This window comes from Macaca nemestrina, chromosome 18, assembly GCF_043159975.1.
Source record: "Macaca nemestrina isolate mMacNem1 chromosome 18, mMacNem.hap1, whole genome shotgun sequence".
NCBI lineage: Eukaryota > Metazoa > Chordata > Mammalia > Primates > Cercopithecidae > Macaca > Macaca nemestrina.
This window is the reverse complement of record NC_092142.1, coordinates 78,788,569-78,813,497: the sequence shown is the minus strand read 5'-3', so window position 1 is coordinate 78,813,497 and position 24,929 is coordinate 78,788,569. Positions and strand designations below refer to the sequence as shown.

General features: G+C 41.4%; 1 long non-coding RNA gene across 9 annotated transcripts in view; it reads right to left on the bottom strand.

The window, feature by feature from the left end:
- Nucleotides 1–24,929, bottom strand: part of LOC139359923 (uncharacterized) — a 255,904-nt gene that overhangs the window by 163,151 nt on the left and 67,824 nt on the right. For 5 of the 9 annotated variants that reach the window (XR_011616590.1, XR_011616588.1, XR_011616593.1 and 2 more), the window contains exons 3-4: nt 24,417–24,570; nt 24,281–24,323 (exon numbers count right to left, since the gene is read on the bottom strand). The exons of 1 other annotated variant lie outside the window; for it this stretch is intronic. This is a non-coding gene — a long non-coding RNA (uncharacterized lncRNA). 3 more of the 9 variants (XR_011616595.1, XR_011616594.1, XR_011616596.1) reach the window with 3 other exon arrangements.

Here is a 24,929-nt window from a genome sequence, read left to right as displayed (position 1 = left end):
TAGAACATCTATACATTTCTATAACAAAGGCCAAAAATCTTAACAGGCCAGAACTGATACCAGGAAAACATGCAGAGACAAACCCCAAATAGAGTGACTGCAGGGAAAAAATTGGCCTATTTCTATCCAAAAGGTCCTGACGAGACTTACAAGGCTAAGAGCCACGTAGGGCCCATTATGGGAAGGTTGGTGCCATAATAATTTCAGCATGGCCATTCTTAGCTGGAACCAAATTACCAGATCGGATCTCCACACAAGTCCATTCCTAATGCAAGCTGAGCCAGACAATGAAAACTTGATTCTAAGCAAGGGAATTTCCTTATGTCAATGGGCTTAAGCCAAAACCTTTACAATTATTTTAATGTCATTTTTCTTTTTAATGGGACATGTAAGTACTAAAAAAATTATAGGCATTAAAAGGGTTTCTTTGGACTTCCCTTCCCCGCTTTTATAATTGCCTTTTACGGAATGGAACTTTTAATGTATTCTGAATGTTTTACTCTGATATGAGAAACTTGACCCAATCTTCATATTCTGAGATGGGTTCCTAGTATTTCCCTCTATATAACACTCAGGATAATCACAAATTTGAGCTCAACATGTGTTTTTTCCCTGAGACTATAAACCAGTGGCATTTCAGAGAGGTTACAAGATTTATTCAACATGGGTGTTGGCCAAAGAGAAGAGTGTGTTACAACGGCTTAGAAATAAATGTTTGGAGCCGGGCAACTGGTTATTTTGCAGAAAGCACCTGAACCTATCCATCTAAAGAAGGCTCATGCCTTTCAAAGTACACCAGTGCGAGACAGCATGTTGGTTTCAATATGGGTTACTGCCTTACGTTTTGCTGCAGTGATATCATGAACAACCCTCCAAATCTGAGTGGTTTACAAACACACCAGCTTTGCGTGTTGGCTGTGGCTCAGCCAGCCTTGGCCAGGTTTCGCTTCATGTCAGCTCCAGGTGCCTCTCCTTTTAGGTCCCAGGTTGCAAAGGCAGCATCTGACTGGGGAGTGCTCTTCCCATCACAGTGGGCAGATCAAGGAAGATGAGCAGAAGCACATGGAGCCTCTTACAGACTTGGCTTGAACTAGCACTTACTTGATCACGTCTGATCACATCCCGTTGGCCAAATGGGAAACACGACTAAGCCCAAAGTGGAATGGTGGGTCAAGGGGAGAGAGAATATTTGCTGAACATTAATACAATCCACCACAGTCAAATGACTTAAAGCTCTGCTGAAGAGTGATACTGTTTTATGACTTAGCACGTATACTAACAACTCTAGTGCTAACATTCATGGAGAAACTTTCTGCTTAGTACAGGAATGTGCTAATCACCATACACATCCATTACACCACGTTATCCTGTCAACAGACCTCCAACAGAGGAATTCACCCCCATTTGACCAAGGACCAATGACAGCCTGGTGCAGCAAAACCCTGCATTTCAGCCCTAAGATCTGCACAGAGGACCTGGGATTGAAGCCCATGCATTCTAGACCCAAGCCTGTGCTCTTCTGCAGTCTCTGGCTCTGTGCTGAAGATGGGAATGGCAGGAGGAGGGCAGCAATCCCCACTTATCGATGGGAGAGTTGGCTGGAACCTTCCAACCAAGATAGGCATTGCTGTCACTCAAAGAAGGAAGAATCTATTTTGGAAATAATTGGAAGATGTTTGGCTAATACTGGAGGCTAAAGTGGCTGATAAAATTTGGTAATCTCCCTTGAGGTCTGAAGTGAGATGTGACTATAAATTAATGAGGCTGACTTTATGTGCCTTGGTACCCGGTTTAGGAGAAAATTCTGAAACAGTGTCCTCATGCAGTCATCATCCTCTGCCTGGAATAGAGACTAGGAATACCTTTACTATGGTGGCTCATGCATTATTAATTGTATAGAAAGGAATGAGTCTGTTACTACAACATAAGTGTTCTGAAGGGACATAATTAATATTTTACATGTATTTAACAACTTTTAAACATCCAGTACACACTGTACTATGCAGAGGACATTAAAAACAAAAACAGAGATGGTGTCTGCTCTCAGGGAGTTTACAGTTTATAGGTAAAGACAGACCTTTGCTAGATAAGCACATCACTGGTCCTCTAATTACCAAACTGGATATATATATTTTTATTAGTATCTGAAAGAGACGGGCACAGTTTCAGGAGAGCATATATCCAAGATGAGGAAGTCTTCCACAAGAAGTGACAGAAATCTAAAAAAGGAGAGGGCCCCACGTAGGTGAAATGCGCGCGCGTGTGTGTGTGTGTGCACATGCATGCACTGCTTCTGTGACTGCACTTGCACATGTTCATGAGTGTGTGTTCTGTGCATGCTTGTGTGTGTGAGGAATGACAGACAGGGAGCATTCTGGACTGGAGAGACAATATGTACCTAGACCTTGGGTGGAATGAAAGGAGGACAGTGTTGTCATCCAGCAGGGCTTATGTAAAGGGCTGGTGCCTTGAGTTTCCTCTTTGGCTGGGACTCTCCCGAACCCTCTGGCATGCAGCTGCCTCTGAAGGAGGCCAATTGCCTGTAACTGTCCTTAACTTAAAATCAAGTTCAAAAAGAAAAGATGTCACCCCTGGTAAGATAGTTCTCACTCTCTCCTGCAGTCCATATTTTGCAAAGGGAGACACTCTCCAGCTATGACAAATTAAATTCCCATTGCCTTACAAATAACTGAGGTGTGGCTAAGGAACTGGACCCTTCACAGATTAGAAACCTCTGTAACAGAACCAGCCATGTGCCATCAGCTTGTGCGGTCAGTCCTTTGTTTAGGGCATTCAGTACATATTGCCAAAGGCTCACTATGTTCCCAAAGCACAGGAGAGAGAAATGACACCTGCAGCCCTTCCTTCCATTAAGAAGCTCCTGTCTGCTGGAGAAAACACACCCACAAGCATGCCATAGAAATACAGTACACTGAGATAGGCTCCAAGAGTTGTGAGCAACACTAAGAAGAGACCCCTCGCTCACATTATGGACTGGGATGTCAGAGAAAGCTTCTTGAAAGAGTTGAGGGTTCAGAAAATGTATGGACAATTACTAGTAACTCACCAAGCAATGCAGGGGCACCAGTAGCTCTATCAGAAAGAATAGTAAATGCAAAATCATGGAAACATGTGATAAAAAAATAAATATCCACACAATACACACACACACACACACACACACACACACACAAAGAACACATTAGAAAACACAATATATCACAATATAAATTAGAGCATTTAGCCTGCAGATCAACATTTCACGTGGAAGAAGTTCATGGATTGTTAAGCCTCCTGTTGCTCAATCTGCAGCAATATTGCTTTATGTTTTCCTTGCAAACGAGCAACTGTGCTTTTTGCTTCCAAACTCATCTCATAAGGCCTCCCTAAAGTACCACTAGAATTACTGCCCAAACTCTTGTCTGAATATTGCATATCTTTGGGAACAGGGTTGCATGCATGGTTGATTTTGGTGTTACCAGTATGGTTACTGTGTGCTTTTTTTTTTTTTTTTTTTTTTTTCTGGACTACAGTGCCCCTGAGCCCTAGAGGACTTCACAGCACATAGAACCAAGAGCTGCAATGGGCCAAATAATAGGATTCCTTACCTCCAACTCTTAGTTAAAAGTCATCTGCACCAAGAAGACTTCATCCAGTTAGGAGTCACCTTTTTTTTCTCCTTTGATTGGCCATGGGAGGACTTGCTTCACTGTGTATCCTATGTACATAAATAAACTCTCCTACTAGACTGGGGGAACCACAGGGGGCCTTGCTTAATCCATTTGGGATATAGTATAGGGTGATAATTACAGGAAGAGCTTGGAAGCTCTGCCACATTTCTGCTACCTGACTGCAGGCAGGTAATCTTACATGCCAAGCCCTGTGTTCTTCCTTTCAGAATGACAGTTCATCAAAAAATATATTTTAGGCATCTACCATGTGGCCACTCTTGTGCTAGAGGGAAAATAGACATAGATCTGGCATGACTGATTAGAGAGAGAAAGAAAAACAGAGAGAGACAAAATAGAAGTAAATAGTATTTGGAACAGTAAAGGGAATATAACTGAGGATATATTACAAATTTGGAAATCATGAAAGAGTAAAAGAACCATTTTAATAATAATACGTTTTAAAATGTAGATGAAATAGACAAATTGTTAGGAAAGAAAACAAGTTCCAACATTTTCTCATAGGAAAAATTTTCAAAACTTCCAGTACAAAACTGAAAATTTCAAGGGGGTTTGTAACATTAAGAATTGGATATACACATATATTTTTTAAAATTTTTGAATATCTGTATTGAATATATATAATTTTGTCATATATATTCTGATTGGATATATAACACATATATTTATATTCTGATTGAATATATATAACTTATATTCTGATTCAGTCAGAATGTAGATACATCCTATTTTATCAGATTTTATATATATATCTGTATATAATAGATTTTATATATAAAGTATATCTAAGTCTCTCTCTCTCTCTCTCTACATATATATATATATATATATATATATATATATATATATATATATACATACACACACACACACACCCCTACACTGGTATATATGTCAAGTTATTCAAGTAAAATTTATAGTTTAATCTTGCCTATGAACAAAAACACAAAAAAATCCAGAATAACACCTAGCAAATCAAGCATATAGATGTGTTACCCCAATAAAAAATAATAGTAACAACAGCAACAACAACAACATATCCTAGTCAAACACAATTTATCATAGGAAAGTAAAATTAGTTTAATAATGAAGGAAAATATCTATCAATACTATTAATTATATTAGCAGATTAAAGGAGACAACTTATAATCATCTTGATTGAAATGGAAAAAGAAAATGAAACCACAAATCATGATTTATTTTAAAAAATCAGTAAAGTTAAAACAAGACAAAAGAAACAATGAATTAACAATTCTTATAATCTAAGGATAGAATAATTTTCCTAAGCTAATAACACATATCTATCCAAAACCTAGAGCAAGCGTCTGTTCTTGTCAGTGAAACTATGTTATTATTGCATTAAAATCAGCATTGCAATAAGGTTACTATTACACTTTCTGGCTGACATTTTTCTGGAGGTAGTAACCAACTCTATAGGACATGAAAAAGAAATGAAAGATATAGTACAGGGAAACAAAGACAAAAAACTGAAATTTTTTGCAGATGAATTGTTGTTGACAAGAAAAAATCCAAGAGACAATAGGCTACTTATTATAATACAATTAGTAAGATTTCAAAGACATTACAGTCTGTAACTTAAAAAATGGAGAATGCTTCTATACACAAATAAGTAGCAATCAGAATGTGTAAATTTAAGCTATTCTTAATAGCAAAAATACAATGCAATAAAACAAAATGTAGGCTACCTGGGAATAAAAAAATATATAAAAATAAGATAGATATGTGTCAAAGTAGATAAAACATTAATGAAGGACATAAAACAAGATGTAAATCAATGGAGTGATATATCATGCCCAAGGTCAAAAGACATTGTACCTTTGGGATAGCAATTCCCTCAAATTATTCTATAAACATAATAAGATTTGAACAAAACTAAAGAGCTGTGACAGGAGTAGACACATTTTTTTTTTCTAAAATTTATTTGGAAAACTAAAATGCTGAAGAAGCATTTTGCATCAAGTGAAAAGGTCAAAAGATTCAGTAGAAAGCATTGGGACACAGGCTCTGTCCAGATAGGGAGAAGGATTAATTTTGATCTCTGCTTCACTCATTATTCAATAATGTATTTGAGTTGGATTAAATATCTCCATTTGAAACGTAAACTTTAAGTTTTTTTAAAAAATTGAAGTATGACTTATGGCCTTGGCATGAGAAAAGATTTCTTAAATAAAACGTATCAAGTAAAATCCTTACATGCAATTTTTAAAATGTAAGACTAAACAAAATGTTAATTAAAAATCCATAAACTGGGGTGAGGCCAAGATGACCAACTAGAAGCAGCGGCACTCAGAGGCTCCCACTGAAAAAACCGTAATTAGTTTGTGAATCCTTCACCAGCAGCCAAGATATCCAGGTTCTGTCACCAAAATTGACTAGAAGGCTGGTATGACCCATGGAGAGAAGGAAGAACAGTGTGGTGTGGCGGCCCACCTGTGAGTCACTTGGGGCAGGGGAGCCCTCTCCCCCCAGCCAAGGGAGGTGGTGAGTGAGAGTGCTACCTGGATGGGGAAACTGTGCTTTTTCACAGAACTGTGCAACCCACGGATCGGGAAATTGCACTCACGAACCCACACCACCGGGGCCTAGTGTCCTAACCCTGGAAGGCACAGATTCTTACAGTCTCTCAGCTGGAATTGGCTTAAGCATACCGAACTTGGGGGTGGGGAGGCTGGTGTACACCACACTTGGGGACTTCCTTTTTTGGCTTTGGACCTCCCCTCTGTCTCTGTATGGGGGAGCTTCATCCTTCTTCCTTCTCCCTTCTTTCTGGCCTAATAAACTCTCCACTCCTTGAAACCACTCCATATGTATCTGTGTTGTTTTATCTAAACCAGCATGAGGACAAAGAACCCTGGTGTTTGTCCACTCATCAGAACCATATCAGTATCAACAGATGAAATGACCAAGCAGAAGAAAGCGTATCAAAGTTTGAAGACCACCTTACTGAAATAAGACATAAGACAAGCACAAAGAAAAATGAATGAAAAGTAATGAACAAAGCCTCTGAGAAATATGGGACTTCATTAAAAGACTGAACCTACGATTACTTGGAGTACCAGCGGGAGACAAGGAGAATGGAAACAAGCTGGAAAACACCCTTTGAGATATTATCCAGGAGAACTTCCATAATCTAGCAAGACAGGCCAACATGCAAATTCAGGAAATACAGAGAACACGATTAAGATACTCCACTAGAAAATCAACCCCAAGACACACAATCATCAGATTCCTCAAGGTCAAAATTAAGGAAAAACTGTTAAGAGCAGCCAGAGAGAAAGGCCAGGTACCTGCAAAGGGAAGCCCATCAGACTAGCAGAGGACCTCTCAGCAGAAACTCTAGGAGCCAGAAGAGTCTGGGAGCCAATATTCAGCATTCTTAAAGAAAAGGATTTTCAACCCAGAATTTCATATCCAGCCAAACCAAGCTTCATAGGTGAAGGGGAAATACAATCCTTTCCAGACAAGCAAATGCTGAGGGATTTCCACACCACCAGGCCTGCCCTGTAAGAACTCCTGAAAGAAGTACTAAATATGGAAAAGGAAAACTGGTACTGGCCACTGCAAAAACACACCAAAATATAAACACCAACGACAGTATGAAGAAACTGCATCAATTAGTGTGCAAAATAACCAATAGCATCATGATGACAGGATCAAATTCACACAAAATAATACTAATCGTAAATGTAAATGGGTTGAACGCCCTAGTTAAAAGACACAGACTAGCAAATGGAATAAAGAGTCAAGACCCATTGGTGTGCTGTATTCTGGAGACCCATCTTACATGCAAAGACACACACGGGCTCAAAACAAAGGGATAGAGGAAAGAAGCATGGAAAGAAAAAAAAAAAAAAAAAAAAGAAAGAGGTTGCAATCCTAGTCTCTGACCAAACAGACTTTAAACCCACAAAGATCAAAAAAGACAAAGAAAGGTATTACATAATGGTAAAGGAAACAATTAGACAAGAAGAGCTAACTATTCTAAATATATATGCACCCAATACAGGAGCACCCAGATTCATAAAACAAGTTCTTAGAGACCAACAAAGAGACTTAGGTTCTCACACAATAATAGTGGGAGACTTTAACTTCTCACTGTTGGTATTAGACAGATTAATGAGACAGAAAATTAGCAAGGATATTCAGGACTTTAACTCAGCTCTGGATCAAGTGGACCTAGTAGATGTCTACAGAACTCTCTACCCCAGATCAACAGAATACACATTATCATCAGTGACACATGGCACTTATTCTAAAATCGTCCACATAATTGGAAGTGAAACACTCCTCAGCAAATGCAAAAGAATGGAAATAATAACAAAAAGTCTCTCAGACCACAGTGCAATCAAATTAGAATTCAGGATTAAGAAACTCACTCAAAACCATATAATTTCATGGAAATTGAGCAACCTGCTCCTGAATGTCTCCTAGGTAAATAGTGAAATTAAGGCAGAAATGCAGAAGTTCTTTGAAACCAATGAAAACAAAGAGACATTTCTGGGACATAATCTCTGGTAGATGGCTAAAGCAGTGTTAAAAGGGAAATTTATAGCACTAAATGCCCACATCAGAAAGCTGGAAAGATCTCAAATAGACACCCTAACATCACAATTAAAAGAGCTATAGAGGTGAGAGGAAACTAATCCAAAAACTAGCAGAAGACAAGAAATAACTAATATTAGAGAAGAATTGAAGGAGATAGAGACATGGAAAACCCTCCAAAAAAAATCAATGAATCCAAGAAATGGTTTTTTGAAAAACTTAACAAAAATAGTTAGAATGTTAACTGGACTAATAAAGATGAGAGAAGAATCAAGTAGATGCAATAAAAAGTGATAAAGGGGATATCACAACTGACCCCACAGAAATGTGAACTACTATCAGATAATACTATAAACACTGCTACATAAATAAACTAGAAAATCTAGAAGAAATAGATAAATTCCTGGACGCATACAACATACCAAGACTAAATCAGGAAGAAGTCGAATCCCTGAATAGACCAATAACAAGCTCTGAAATTGAGGTAGTAATTAATAGCCTACTAATCAAATAAAAGCCCAGAATCAGATGGATTCATAGCTGAATTCTACCAGAAATACAAAGAGGAGCTGATGCCATTTCTTCTGAAACTATTCCAAGTAATTGAAAAGGAGTGACTCTCCCCTAACTCATTTTATGAAGCCAGCATCATCCTGATACCAAAACCAGGAGGAGACACAACAGAAAAAGAAAACTTCAGGCCAATATCCCTGATGAACATCGATGTGAAAATCCTCAATAAAATATTGGCAAACCAAATTCAGCAGCACATCAAAAAGCTTACTCACCATAATCAAGTCAACTTCATCCCTGGGATGCAAGGCTAGTTCAACATATGCAAATCAATAAATATAATCCAGCGCATAAACAGAACCAAAGACAAAAACCACATGATTATCTCAATAGATGCAGAAAAGGCCTTTGATAAAATTCAACATCCCTTCATGTTAAAAACTCTTGATAAACTGGATATGGACGGAACATATCTCAAAATAATAAGAGCTATTTATGACAAACGCATAGCCAATATCATATTGAATGGGCAAAAGCTGGAAGCATTCTCTTTGAAAACCGGTATAAGACAACAATGTTCTCTCTCATCACTCCTATTCAACACAGTATTGGAGGTTGTGGCCAGGGCAATCAGGCAAGAGAAAGAAATAAAGTGTATTCAAATAGGAAGAGAGGAAATCAAGTTGTGTCGGTTTGCAGATGACATGATTTTATATTTAGAAAACCCCATCTAAGCCCCAAAACTTTTTGAACTGTTAAGCAACTTCAGCAAAGTCTCAGGACACAAAATCAGTGTGCAAAAATCACAAGCATTTCTTTACACCAACAATAGGACAAGAGTGAGCCAAATCATGAATGACCTCCCATTCACAATCGCTACAAAGAGAGTGAAATACCTCGGAATACAGCTAACAAGGGATGTGAAGGACCTCTTCAAGGAGAACTACAAATCACTGCTCAAGGAGATAAGAGAGGTCACAAACAAATGGAGAAACATTCCATTCTTATGGATAGATAGAATCAACGTTGTGAAAATGGCCATATGCCCAAAGTAAAGATACAATGCTATTTCTATCAAGCTACCATTGACATTCTTCACAGAATTAGAAAAAACTATTTTAAATTTCATATGGAATCAAATAAGACCCCATACAGCCAAGAGAATCCTAAGCAAAAACAACAAAGCTGGAGGCATCATGCTATCTGACTTCAAACTATATTACAAGGCTACAGTAACCAAAACAGCATGGTACTGGTACCAAAACAGACATATAGATCAATGGAGCAGAACAGAGACCTCAGAAATAGCAACACATATCTATAACCATCTGATCTTTGACAAACCTGACAAAAATAAGCAATGGGGAAAGGATCTCCTATTCAGTAAATGGTGCTGGAAAAACTGGCTAGTCATATACAGAAAACTGAAACTGGACCCCTTCTTTATGCCTTATATAAAAATTAACTCAAGATGGATTAAAGGCTTAAATGTAAAACCCAAAACCATGAAAACACTAGAAGAAAACCTAGGCAATACCATTCAGGACATAGGCATGGGCAAACACTTCATGACAAAAACGCCAAAAGCAATTGCAAAAAAAGCAAATAATGACAAATGGGATCTAATTAAATTTAAAAACTTCTGCACAGCAAAAGAAACTATCATGAGAGTGAACAGGCAACCTACAGAATGGGAGAAAATTTTTGCAGTCTAACCATCTGACAAATGTCTAACATCCAGAATTTACAAGTAACTTAAACATTATTTCCAAGGAAATAATAAACAACCCCATCAAAAAGTGGGTAAAGGATATTAACAAACACTTCTCAAAAGAAGACATTTATGTGACCAAAAAACATAAGAAAAAAAGCTGAACATCACTATCATCAGAGAAATGCAAATCAAAACTACAATGAGATACCACCTGATGCCAGTCAGAATGGCAATTTTTAAAAGTCAGAAAACAATAGATGCTGGTGAGGCTGTGGAGAAATAAGAACACTTTTACACTGTTGGTGGAAATGAAAATTAGTTTATCCATCGTGGAAGATAGTATGGTGATTTCTCAAGGATATAGGAGCAGAAATACCACTGGACCCAAAACCAAAGGAATATAAATCATTCTACTATAAAGATACATGTACACATATGTTTATTGCAGCACTATTTACAATAGCAAAGACATGGAACCAACCTAAATGCCCATCAATGATAGACTAGACAAAGAAAATGTGGTACATGTACACCATGGAATACTATGCAGCCATAAAAAGGAATGACATCCTGTTCTTTGCAGGGATATGGATGAAGTTGGAAACCATCATCCTCAGCAAACTAACATACGGAAAGAAAACCAAATACCACATGTTCTCATTCATAAGTGGGAGCTGAACATTGAGAACATGGACACAGAGAGGAGAACAACACACTCCAGGGCCTGTTGGGAGGTAGCGGGTAAGGGGAGGGAACTTAGAGGACAGGTCAATAGGTTCAGCAAACCACCATGGCACATGGATAACTATCTAACAAACCTGCACGTTCTGCACATATATCCCTTTTCTTTTTAGAAGAAATAAAATAAAAATCCACAAACCAAGATAAATATTATTTTTATATTATATCCAAATATGCAAGCAATTCTGACAAGTTAATAAATAAAAGACATACTAAACAATGGGGGGAGGAAGGGGGAATAGTTCAATGACAAAGGAAATTCAAAGAAGAGAAAACCCAAACATTGGATAAAAATATTCCCATCGTTTTCCTTGTTGCCTTACAATGCCTTCTAGGACTTACAACAAACACCGGGGTCTGTCTCTAGACTCTCTGCTGTTTCTGTGGTCTACTGCTGATCTCTGCGACTTCATCACAATGTTTTAATACTCTAAACCTGTGCTGTCTGGTGATGGGTCACTACATGGGTCACATAGCTAGAGACTATCTCCTTGATTGTAGAAAGCTCTATTAGCAGCACAGCTTCAATGTGTAAGTCTTTGTATCACTATAATAGAGCACGTCTCTCTCCTTTCTTTCTTTCTCCTCTTTAAAATTGCTTGGGCTCTTTACTTTTCCAAGTAAATTTTAGAATAAGTAATCAGGGAAATGTAAATTAAAACAACAATAATATTCCACTCTATGGCAACAAAAATGAATGCATTACATGCATCAAAATAGAGAGACCTGAACATAATGTGCATGTGTGAGAAGAGCAAGTTGCAAAGTGTGTGTGTGTGTGTGTGTGTGTGTGTGTAGGTGTGTAGGTGTGATGCCATGATACACTTTAGACAAATCTTAAAAACACACCAAAAAGTCATTCTGTTTATTATTCATGGATCATAATAATAGTTAATATATATTAAGCATTTATTTTTTTTCAGGCTCTGCTCCAGACACTTTAAATGTATCAACATTTGATGATTGCACATAGAATTGATTTACTACCCTCTTTCCTATTTGACTGAGGCAGAGCAAAGTTAAGCAACTTCTTCCAGGTTACTCAGCTAGTTGGTGCAGAGTTGGAGCTGAGAGCCAGGCTGGCTTCCAAGTCTGTGCTCATAAGCACGGTGCCATCCTGGATTCAGACCAGACGACACCAGACATGCATAGGGCTGTTTCTAGAAATGGAGAAAATATAATAGAAATGGCCTTTGGGGCTTTACCTTCCATATAATATGTTTTAGAGAGAGAAAAAGAGAGAGAAGGGTCAGGGAGAGAGAAAGAGAATGGGAGAGCCAAAGAAAAGATAGGGGAAAATGTTAAAATTGGTCAGATCAGATTGGCCAGTACATGGGATCTATCACTTTCTGTTTGAGTAAAACATATAATATTTTTAAAATTAATAAATTAAAAAACAATGGGTATATTAATGGGTGACATAAGGCTTCCCAGACTTGCTTTTGCTCTGCAATTTGCTAACTAGACTTCTATGTTGCCAAGAGTCACCCCTCCCGGTTTGCAGAGTGAGATGTGGAAGTTGAAGGGTTTTTGAGGGGCAGCTGAGAGGGACACAGAACCAGGAGAAAGGAGAGACGGCAGGCGAGATTGTTGGGGTACACCAAAGGGAGGAAGCAGCAGCTGCAGGACGAGTGGGGTCATGGATATTTACAAGAGACTTCCAGAAACCCTATAGTGTTTGATGTAACCCCCTCTTCCATTTCCCCAGGAAAGCTTCAGTCAAAGCTACACTACTTTCCATTTCTTCAGCAGTCAGATTATGGTTTTCTTTTGGCACGTGGAGAAAAGTTGAGACTTGCCTCAGAGGGACCATGGCCTGGACAGCTGACCAAGTGGGTGCAGTCATGCTCAGGGTCTATATCCACATAAAGTGACTCTTCTGGGTACTTAGCAGGCCTCTACTGTGGCATCACTGCATCCCAAGGAGGTCTCTTCTTACCCGAGGCTTTCTGTCATCTGATGAGCTGGGTGCTCAGGTTTCATGCCCATGTCACCACGCTCCAGTGGCTGCCAGGTAGCCGCCCCGCCCCAGCATCATGGCAGAGAGGCTCTTTGGCTGTCGCGCTGATGCCCGCTCACCTGTGGGGCTTCTTGCACAATTGCTGTCCTGGGAGCAGACAGGTGGGAGTGGCAAGGTGGGGCCCACACAGGCAGGTCTGGGGAAGCTTAACCATATGAATGGCAGACACCCGCCAGGCCTCCAGGAGCTGGGGAGCTGGGCTGCTGCAGGACCAGCAGGAAGGTGGGAAGGCAGGATAGATAATGGGGTGGTGAAAGGGCCTTTGGAGGGAGGTCCTTGGTGCTTCTTCTGCCTGCTGTGAACAAAGGACCCAGCCCCAGCCTGCTGATTTATGGCTTCTCTTTTGTGAGCTCATCAGTGATTTTGGAGCAGGTTCATAAGAAGCAAATGCCCCGTAAAGGCACAGTCTAGCTCTGGCTCTGCCACAGCCTCTCCTGGGAGCGAAAGGAGGTTTCCCATTCCTGGGGTGTGGTTGGCCTGCACTCCCCTGCACACCAACAGCAGGCCTCATGCCGCTTTGCAGAAGCCAGAGACGGAGCTGCATGGCTCGGCTTCCACACGTGCCAACACTCTGTTTACAAGGCGAGAAGCTCTGGAGGAAAATGATAAGATGTTGTTTTTTAGGATATTTTGCAATTTCATTAAGCCCTGTGAGCCTCACTGAGGAATGCATCACTGTGAAAGCTTCCAGACCTTCCCGGACAGGGATATGGGGCCAGCTGAGAGGTGATACCGCCTGTCATCATTTGTTCTTTCTTCTGCCTGGGCCACCTGCTCCCGGATACCTCTGTACCCAAACTCGAAGCTTTGTCTCATCCTGCAAGAGGCAGGATCATCTAACCCATAGAACACAGACTCTGGGTCAGATGAAATTCGGTGAGGACTTGTCTTAGTTCAGGTCCTCGGTCCTTACGTTTTCTGGGCTTCAATCTATTTGTCAGAATGGAAGCCCTCCCTGCTTTGACGAATTTCTAAAACTGGAAATAAAAGTATTTTCATGTAATTAGTCTTCCTCATTAAATCTGTTGAGGACAATCGATCATACTAGTTAATTTCCAGTTCTTATAGTAGTCCACATATTGTACAATCAACCATGAATTGTTCATATCAGTTTGTTTTATGTAGTCATGATTGATGAAATTATCGTAGATATGCACGTGTTTTTAAAGTCACTTCTGTCTCAAAAACAAATATGTAAAGAAAGAAATGAACTACACACACACACACACACACACACACACACACACACACACACACACATCAAGTAGTACCGTGGCAAAATAAATAGACTCTAGATAGACAGACCTCATTCCCTCTGGTCTTGCTAACATATCTTGACTTTGTGATCTTGGGCAAGTTGATTAACCTCTCTGAATCTGCTTTTGTTTATTTTGGAGACAGTATGCACAGTGGTCAAGGGCTTTGACTCTGGAAGCAGATGATCTAGGTCTGAATCTCAGATCCATTACACATTCACCTATTTGTGCCTCAGTTTCCCCAGCTGTAAAATGCAAATGAGACTAGTACTCATCCCATAGAGATGCTGTGAGGAACAAATGAGCTAATGAAAAGTCACATGACATAAAGGGCTTAAATGGCTGCCCAACACATCGTTATTAAAATGACAGCGAAATGGGAATGATAATGAATAATAATGGAATCTACTTCAGAGGGTTGTGGTGAAGACGAGATGAGATAACGCACGTGAAGCACATAGCTCAGAGCCTGACACCCAGGTGCTGGCTACAATGGGAGCTGTTGTGGCTGTTATTTTTCCTTCGGGGCAAGAAGCAGAGAAGTTGGACTGCGCACAGGTCAGGCTGCACACTCCTGTGGTGTCCTGAGATCCATTCACAATTCTACAGCACCAGGATCTAGGGATATGCGGGGGACGGTGAAGACAGAAGGGTGGGAAGAGAGGTGATAGTGTCCTGGGAGAAGGGTTCAGAGAAGGCCAGGCTCTGGCACAGACAGAAGTTTCAGAGGCCGCAGACAGCAGCTACCTGGAAGGCTGTGCTTAGGCTGCACCCAGTGCAGGACCATTTTGCTGATCTCCCTCCTGCTGCCAAATGTTCTAACCAGAGCTCTTTGATCCGCTGCCAGGCTTTGGGTAATGGAGCCAAGGTGTGTCTGGATTCATGCAAGGCCCTCGGGTGAGGGCCTGTCGATCCCGACAGCCATGCCAGTGCAGGGCCAAGAGAGAATGTCCTGGAAGGGTGGGGATGGGTTGGGCTGCCTGAACCCTCCCACCCCAGGAAGGCAAAAGACATAGATCACCGGCAGCAAGGGGCTGCCAGTTCTGGTGCTTCTACTCTCCACAGCGGCCACAGGAGCCCGCACCAGGAGTGGGAGGAGCAACATTCCAGAAGCTGGTAATGATGCACCTGGGTGGGTCCCCGTGACCACCTAGTACAAACCTCCCATTGCCAGGATGAGAAAGCTAAGGCCGGAAGAGGTCAGGGAATTTTCCCAACGTCCACTTTAAGGGAGGGCAGACCTTTTAGTGACTTTATAGTTTCATTTCTCAACCTTAGCACTGCTGTTATTTGGGGCTACATAATTATTTGTGGTGGGGTCCGTCTCATGTATTATAGGATATTGAGTAGCAACCCTGACCTCGACCTCCTAGATGCCAAAAACACTCGGCAAACAAAAATGGGGTGACCAACAAAAATGTCTCCATGCATGGCCCAGTGTCTCCTGGGTGCAAACTCGGGCCCCAGATGAAAACCAGTCTCTTGGTGAATGGGACGCTAGAGCAACATTAATTGAGGACCAACTGCATCCCAATGGTCTACGCTAGCCATGCACATGCATTATCCTGTTTAACACTGACAACTATCTAGGGAATAAACTTTCTGTTTTCACTTCTATCTATGCAGCTTCTCTCTGCATCGATGCAGAAACTGTGCCTGCCAGAGTAATGATCCAGCCGAGGGCACGTGGCTACAGTTTGCAGAGCTGGACTGAAGAATGGCTGACATAGCCAGCCGCAGTGGCTCATGCCTGTAATCCCAACACTTTAGGAGGCCAAAGCAGGAGGATCACTTGAAGTCATGAGTTCAAGACCAGCCTGAGCAACATGGCAAGACCCCATCTCTATGAAAAATACAATAATAAGCAGGGCATGGTGGCACATGTCTGTAGTCCCAGTTTCTTGGGAAGCTGAGGTAGAAGGATCATTTGAGCCCAGGAGGCAAGACTGCAGTGAGCCATGATTATGCCACTGCACTCCAGCCTGGGCAGCAAAAGGAGACCTTGTCTTAAGAAAAAAAAAAAGAATATAGAATGGATGATATAGACTTTATTGTTTACTGGGTGGTTGTGGTGGGGGCAGGCGTTAGTTCTGTTCTTCTTTCTCTCAATACCCTTACAATGTCCCTGCTTCAAAAGAGATCCCATACTATGCCTGCTACCCCAAGTCCTGAGTCAGAATTCAAAAGCAAATATGGTAGGATGATAAGAGAGAAAGGACTTAGGCAGCAGGAGAGCTGTGATTGGTGGAAGGGGCAGGCAGGAAGAGTTTGGGTTTGGAGACGCTGGTTACTGAGTCAGAACTCCAGCTCTGTCATTGCCTGTGTGACTTTGGGCAAGTTACATGTGAGTGTCGGAGCTTCCATTTCATTTGCTAAATAATTGGGATCATAATACACACACTGCAGAGTTGTTAGGATGTCACGAGAGAATGCACAGAAGTAAGTACTCCCGAATTGAGCTATTATCTACCTCAAAGGATTACTGGAGAAATAGAAAAGGGATATAAAGAACACAGCAAAGATGCTTCATAAAAGGTAATTATTATTATTGTTACCAAAACCCTTTGAAATTGGCTATTCATTTTCTGAAAGCCACTCAAAGATTCTGTTCCTATCGCAGAAGAATTGGATAAATGACTTCTTTGATAAACTAGCTTTTCACCTAGGGGATCTGGTTTACTGATCCTACCCAGATTAAAATGACTGAAAATCAATTTGATTTGACAGCTGTGGAAAAAGTGAAATGCATGTACTAACTGTCAAGCCACGCAGCTCCTCGGTGCGGATACAAAGCAAGGCACAGAAAGGGTCCTGCTCGCTGGGATCTTGCTGCCTGGTCACCCATCACGGCTGATAAGATCTGACCTCCTTCCTACTTCACTGATGCCCCATGGGCCAGCAAATGCCCACCAATGTCCAGGCACTGAGGTTCTCGCCTGTTTCTCTGCTTCTGGGGTCTGGCCTTGCAGACTCACCCCAGACCTGCAAACTCTTTCAAAAGGGTTCTTTGTTCCTATGTAGCATCCATAGCAACCACTCAAAAGGCAGAACTGACTGGGTTCTGAGAGCTACAGCTGCAAGAAAGATGAAGGAAGGTGAAAGGAATCCCGCCACCTGCTCCTTGCCACAAGAATAGATGACTCCAGCCCCTGCTCCCTTTTGACTTCCCCTCCACTGAACCCCCATTTCTGGATTCCCATCCATATTCTTCCAGGTCTCAAATGCTCCAGGCATGTCCAACTGCCAAACTCCTGAAATGATACATCCTCTGAAGTCACAAGGCATAGATCAGGCCACTGGAGGCCTCCTGTGACCCCAGGAAAGGCCCCTGGCCTCCTCAAGCCTCAGTTTCCATGTTTGTCAAGTGGGGAGAAGAAAGCAGCATTAGCACTGTCTGCCTCATGGTGCTACTGTAAGAATCAGGTGGTAGGTTGAAGGCAGAGGGACTTCCTAAGCTGGGTGTGTCTGCAAATGGGAGTTGAGGAGTATTAGCCACGTTCTAGAGCGCTGCGAATGTGCTCCTTGTAGGAGTAGAGACGCTACCTGTGGACCTCATTTTCATTGTCATTTTTCCATGTGTTCTGATTTTGTCCTATTTGCCACAGAGAGGGATGGGGTTCTCACTGGGTCAACTCCACACAGGGCTGTTCTCCCTGAGCTTTTAGCATAAGTAACCCCGGACCCAAGTGAGGAATTTGGGTGTTTAGAGGTCCTCCTTATGGATTTATTTTGAACTAGCTGCTAAAAATAAGCATTAATCATCATGAAATAAGTAAACTGTGGGCTGCCTCCCCTGCAGCCTGCCATATGGAGTTGCTCCTGTTAGAAGCAGCATCTTCTCACAGCAATACCTGCCCCTGGAGAAAGACATCTGCCATTTGCCTTTTTTTATTTGTTTGTTTTATTCTCTCTCTCTCTATCTTTATATACCATCAGCTTCTTTCCTAATCAATAAGCTTCATGGACCATCTACTATTTTCTCAGTTTGAGCTATTCTGCTTATTTTTTTTAAGTACAAACTACCTGGAATGCCTACATACTACTTAGCCTATATTTTAAGCCAGATCCTTCTAAACATGCCCTCCAATGTTGGTGAATATTCATTCAATCAGTTTTATTTACACAAAAAGAGAGGCTTGTTTAATTTATAGGGGTATGTATTGTAACTATCTGTCTCCACCCTAGAAAAAATGCTGTCCTAGACAGCCCTGGACAAGTTGCTCAACTGTGTTCCAAGAAAGTGCTAGTTACTTGTCATTTATTGAGAATACCCTTTGTGTGAAGAAAATGGAAAGCATGCCAGGCATTGCGGTAATATCTTATTTAGTCATCAGCACCTCCTCCAACAGTTACGTAGTCCAACAGTTAGGTATATGTCCCATTTTACAGGTGAGGAAAATGAGAGTAGGAGGGATGAGACAAGTTGCTCAGAACCACAAGCTCATAAGTAAGAGCCAGGGTGCAAATCAAGGCCTTCAATCCACTTTCCAGGAGTCCTGCTGATTAACTCACAACGCTCTCCTACAAAAGGCTTGAGGGCTAGGTGCTGGTATTGTCCTCACTTTACAGAGGAGGGAGTGAGCTCGGAGGGCCTTGGGTGTGATGAGTTGAGTAAGGAGAGATGAAAGATGCTCTCAAACCTCAGCACACAGTGTGGTGGGCGGATAGATTTTCACCGAGTTTGGAAGGTAAGAGTATGGGATGGTTTTACTTAAACTATAGGATGTGGTGTACATGTGAAATAGATCTTTGGTGCCAAGGGTGGGGGCTCCAAGAAATAATCACATCTAGGACCACCCACCCTCTCAGCAACTGAAGAACGCTTTGTGTTTGATTATGCATAAGATTGTTTAATTAATTGCTTTTTATCCCCTGTCACAATATTCCATCTTCACGAAGTGTCTTTCATGTTGGATCTCCAAAACAGGAGTAAAAGCTGTAATTAGTTGTAATGACTGTTGTGTTTTTAATAGTTACCTGCTATAATGTCCATTTGACAGATGAAGGGGCTGAGGCTTTGGGTCAGAGGATGATAGGCTAAATGCGGAGATCCAAGATGGAAGCTAGCCAAGTCCCTTCCACCCTGGAGAGTGGGGGTCCTGGGAGCCCCTCAGGAAGCCTTGATATGTCATAGAACAAGAAATGCCATAGATGGTTTGAGTCTGTCTCCTCCTGCCTTTGGGCAGGGCTCAAGATTCTTCCTGAATTGAGAAAAATAGTCAACTTGCCATGGCATTTTAAATCAGGTATAATTTGTCCATTCCACTATGAAACAAAAGGGGGTTCAAGATTCAATATGCTACTGTTCCATGTACCAACCTCAATTTGCTCATGATTCATGATAAATTCTAAATCACAAACACCTTTTAGAGAGAGAGAGAGAGAGAGAGAGAGAGAGAGAGAGAGTGTGTGTGTGTGTGTGTGTGTATGCAGGGACAGGTAGAGTAGGTTGACGTTTGGGAGGAAAAAATGAAGAGGAACTTTCTCCTATTTCCAACTCTAAAAGAGCAAGATCCTCAATGTAACCCTGTTAGTTAAACAAGAGACACAAAGGATTTGTCCAAAGTCATTACTGGTAAATGACAGAGCCAGGATTCAAACCAAAGGGCTTCTTCTAAAACTACAGCGGTGTGTGCAAATGGGGAAGAGAGGAACCCTGGCTGAGTAGCCATTTTGGGGGAAGTCAGGAAGTGGAAACTCACACTTTGGGAAGAAAAAAACGCCCTCAGCAAAAAAAACAAGGTGTCCTCTTTGGAGCAAACTAATAAGAAAATTTTAATAACCAGATGGTTTGTCATGGGAGGAGATCTATGGTCTCTTGACCTGTCTTCAGTTCAACTCCTAGATATGTACTCTAGAAAAACTCTTATTCACATGCATTGAAAAACATGTACAAGAATATCATACAGTTGTATTAAGTTGGTACAAACATAATGGCGGTTTCTGCCATTACTTTCAATGGCAAAAACCACCATTATGTTTGGACCAAGCTAATACTTGTAAATAAACAAATACACAAAAACTAGGTAACTAGAAATGACCCCAATATCTATCAACAGGACAATGAATAAATGGAATAGAACACTACCTAGCAGGGAAAATAAATGAACTACACACAGGTACATGCACCAACATAAATGAAACCTAGAAATCTAACACAGAGAGGAAAAATCAGGTGATGCCAGATAATATAAAATATGGTGATTTTTACCATTTTTACCAAGTTAAAAACAAGCCACACACATACACTTACAGTTCAGAGATAACTACCTGAAAAATACAACTTTATAAAAAAGCCAGAGAATAGTAAACATAAAATTTAGGATAGTTTAACTTGATGAGCAAAAGAGAAAGGGCTTGGGAGAGAAGGTTCACCGATACTGGTTTATGGTTCTTGAAACATTGTTCTCCAGGTTGCTTATATACAGTTTCGTGACTTACATGTCGATTGCATATACAATTGTGAATGTCTCAGAATACATATTTCAAGAGAGAAGTTTCCTAGACCAAATGGCCCAAAGGCAAACTGTTTTATTCAGTGAAATAGATAAACACGAACCCAAGAAAAGCACAAGGAATATGATATATTTGTGGGGAGTGTTGAGGGGTGTCAGGGGGAGCTTGGGAAGAGGAGAAAAATGAGAAAAAAGTAGGAAAGCTTGGAGAATAATTGTGTGTGTGTGTGTGTGTGTGTATGTGTATGTGTCTTGATTTTATTTCTCCTTTCTTCATAAGATACTTCCAGTTGCTGATGATCTCTTTTTACACCCTGTAAAATATTTGGTTAAGGACTGATGGAAAAAGGGAGAAAATATAGACCCCCCCTCCCCAGGACATAATGCTTGTCCACCATCAGGCTGATGAATGCACAGGTTGGAGGGAGAACTAAACTTGGAGTCAGAGACCCCAGGGCCTCATTCCTACTCGAAAAGTGTGACCAGGTGGGGGTATTCATGCCTTCCAATAAATGGGGCATCTAGTGATAAAATGTACGTGAGATCAAGTTGTAAGCTGTAAAACGTTATGTTTTTATAAAGGTCATGGTGACTTTCACTAGACCCAGGACCTAAATTTGTGTGCTTCTGCAGATAAAGACCCTAGCCTTAATTTGCTGAGTCTATTCTCCATTTCGTACAAGTCCCATTTTGCTATATTTAGACACATCTTTTTCGCTTTGAAAATCAGAGTTTGAAAGAGATGGAAATAATCCTCCCCAAACATTATGACTGAAGCTTGTATCACAAAATATTATAAGGAAAAGTGAAAAGAAAACTGTCTGGATATCACACAGATCTATCAGTGAATATCTTAAAACACTTACGTTTGGATTGTAGGCTTCATGCGATATTGAATTTTTACATGAATTAGACAACCAGTAAGAACACTTTAATAATTAATAATAATAATAATAGCAGTATTGTTTGGTAATGTCAAGAGTGTGCCACACACACACTGAGAAACTCCCTATTTATTTTCAAAGCAGTATTTTCAGGTCACTATCATGACCCATTTGCCAGTGGGGATTGGCAAGCACAGAAAGTTAAACCAACTTGCCCAAGAACACTTAGCAATTAGAAAGTGGCTAGGCTGAGATTTCAACCTCAGTAGGTCTGCAGATAAAGCCACTCACATTATAGCCAGGTCCTGATATGTAATTTCCAAAGATTTAACAGCCAGGAGAATGTGCCAGCCAAGCTGAGAATAACCTTATTTTATGAAGGACTTCAATTTATTTAACACATTCACCTACTCAGAGCAATGGATAAGCATTTGGGAGCAGCCAGCCTTCAGCTCCAGCTCTAAGAAGGGAGGGCCACAAAGCCAGGGGTGGAAGGAAAAAGCGAACCCATCCTGATTCCAACTGCCAAGCCACATAGCTCTGTCCAGAAATCCAGAGCTGCTACTATTGGCACAGGGTGTTCAAAAGCTGATGGGGCCTTAAAGGGAATGGATCTCACATTCTTGCATCCATTGCCTTCCCTCAGCAAGTCCTCTGGGCTGCCTTTGAGCTTATTTCCAGGGCTGCTGCTAAGGGACATGCACCGGTACCCCTCCAAACTAGGCTTGGGCTAAGGCGCTGACCACACCACTTTTTGCTGGGTCCACAGCAGGCAGCCTTGGAAACCGGGACTTCTAGTAGACACCTCATTGATGGGGAAGCTGTAATAGAGAGGAGAAGACGTTGCTAAGGTCAAACAGCCTTCAGGAGGCCAGAAAAGCAGTGGGAGAGCGACCGTCTGCTGTGAAGCTCATGACCTTTATAATACCACATGCAATCCCTACAAGGCAAGGGTTCTAAACTGGGGGAAACTGGGTTCTCAGCCTGGGGAGTTTTGGTCATCATAGCTCTGGTGGGCAGTGCTCCTGATGTCTGGTTTGTAGAGGCCAGAGACGCTGCTCCACATCTTTCAACACATAGGTCAGTCCCTGGCCCCAACACACACACACCACAAAGAACTATCCTCCCCCAAATGTCAGGAGTGCCAAGGTTGAGAAACCTTGGCTACGTTGCTGTTAAAGAAACAGAAATGGGAGAGAGTAAAGTACACCACAGGAAAGGGGGCCTAGTGATAGCAACTCGCCTGTATTTTAAGGACCCAGGCACTGGCCAAACTGACCCTTAGTAAATCTCTCTCATCCTCTATGCAGGATTGTTTGAAATGCCCAGAGACAGCAGATAATACCATTCCCCATCTTATATCTCTTTCACAAGAGGTCTATAGCTTTGAAGAACTGCCAAAGATAGGGAGGTAGAGGCTGGGGGGCAAAGACGGGAGTGGAAGGGATTATTATTATTGTTATTATTATTATTATTATTATTATTATTTTCTAGATACACAGAGTAACTATGGACAGAGCAACTCTGAGAGCACCAGGTTGAATCTTTAGGGGAACACTCTGCTTCCCAAGAATCACATCTCAGTGTCCAAAGAGAACAGGGAAACGTGTCTGTGAAGGGTTAAGTTTGCATCTTCTCTTGCTGGCGTGTCTCCCAGGCTAAATGAAGGCTGTTTCATCTCACATGGATATGAAAGACAAAGTGTGCAGATTGAAAACATCTGTACACCGAGTGAATGGACCACATGTCCACGGTGCCATGCCGGGGTTTAGCTAGATCAGTGCCCTTTTTGTTTGACTTTGGAAGAGCAACACAAATAAATACAGTAGGTTCCGTTTAAACAAAGAACTCTGATCAATAGAGGTTTGTATAGCTTACGACCTCCAACCATAAACAGAAATTTGAGGTAAAAATCCACAAATCCCAGATCAATTACCAGATTATTTACCCTCTTGCACCGCTAATGTTCCAATCTGCCTTGCATATTAAATAGCCAGGGAGGAAAAGGATTTATGTTGCAGAGAAGAGGGAAGCGTGCATGGATTTATTAGCCGTGGTAATCAAAGCGTGTGCCATACGTTTTCTATATAAAACACGGCCGGGGTGTTTGTGCAAATCGGCTAAGATGAATTTTAAATTCCAAGACTTTTCAGCCAATGTTACCAGTAGCTTTAATAATCTTTTTCTATTTTTCAAAGGGGCGTTAACCATCTGCCACAAAACTGTTGCTGCATTGCGGTCTACCATAAACGAAAGTACATGTTTTGCGGGGCTCTTGGATGGGGGTATCAGGAGATAGAGGCTTCAATCCTTGTTATGCTCCTCGGTTGCTGTGAATCTTTGAGAAAATCCCTGCCCTGTGTTGCTCTGGGCTCATTTTCCTAGGTGTAAACTTGGGCTTTTACCCCCAAGCGCTGTGCCTGGTGTTACAAACTAGCACTGTACCTGGGGCAAGTTGTATCATCTTTTGAAGTCTCTGTTTTGTCATCTGTGAAATAGAAAAAAAAAAAAGCATCGCTGTTTACCTGCTGGAATTGTGATTAGAAGTAAGTAAGATGCAACATATATATGCATAGCTCACATCGGGACTACAGGAAGCACTGCTCCCCAGGCAGGAGCTACCGTTGTTCTTCTCATCACCATTATTATCAGTGTTCCTTCTCTGAGGTCCTGAATTTCAGCATATTCATGATGATTTGGAATGGGCCCTCTGAGTCAAGGACTTGGGGGAGCAGCTGGAATGAAGGAATGGAGAACTGTTAGGGAGAGGAGTATGTAGTGCCTCTAGAGAGGGAGGAGGAGAATTTTTTTTTATTAAGTCACCCTGAAGACCCCAGCAAGGAAAGGCCATGGGAGCCTTCAGACCACTCCACGTCCACTCCCACCTATCCACAGAGGTCTTCTGGCTTGGATATTTGTTCATCAGTACCTATAGATATACTCCCTGCAAAGAAATAGCTTGGGCGCCCCACCCATTACAACCCTCTATGGGATGCTGGCATCAGAGAACACAATTTCCACCCCACCCACTACACTGTAAGTCCCCCTGAGGGCTAGGGACCATGGTCATCTCATTCACGTCTGATCTCCAGTC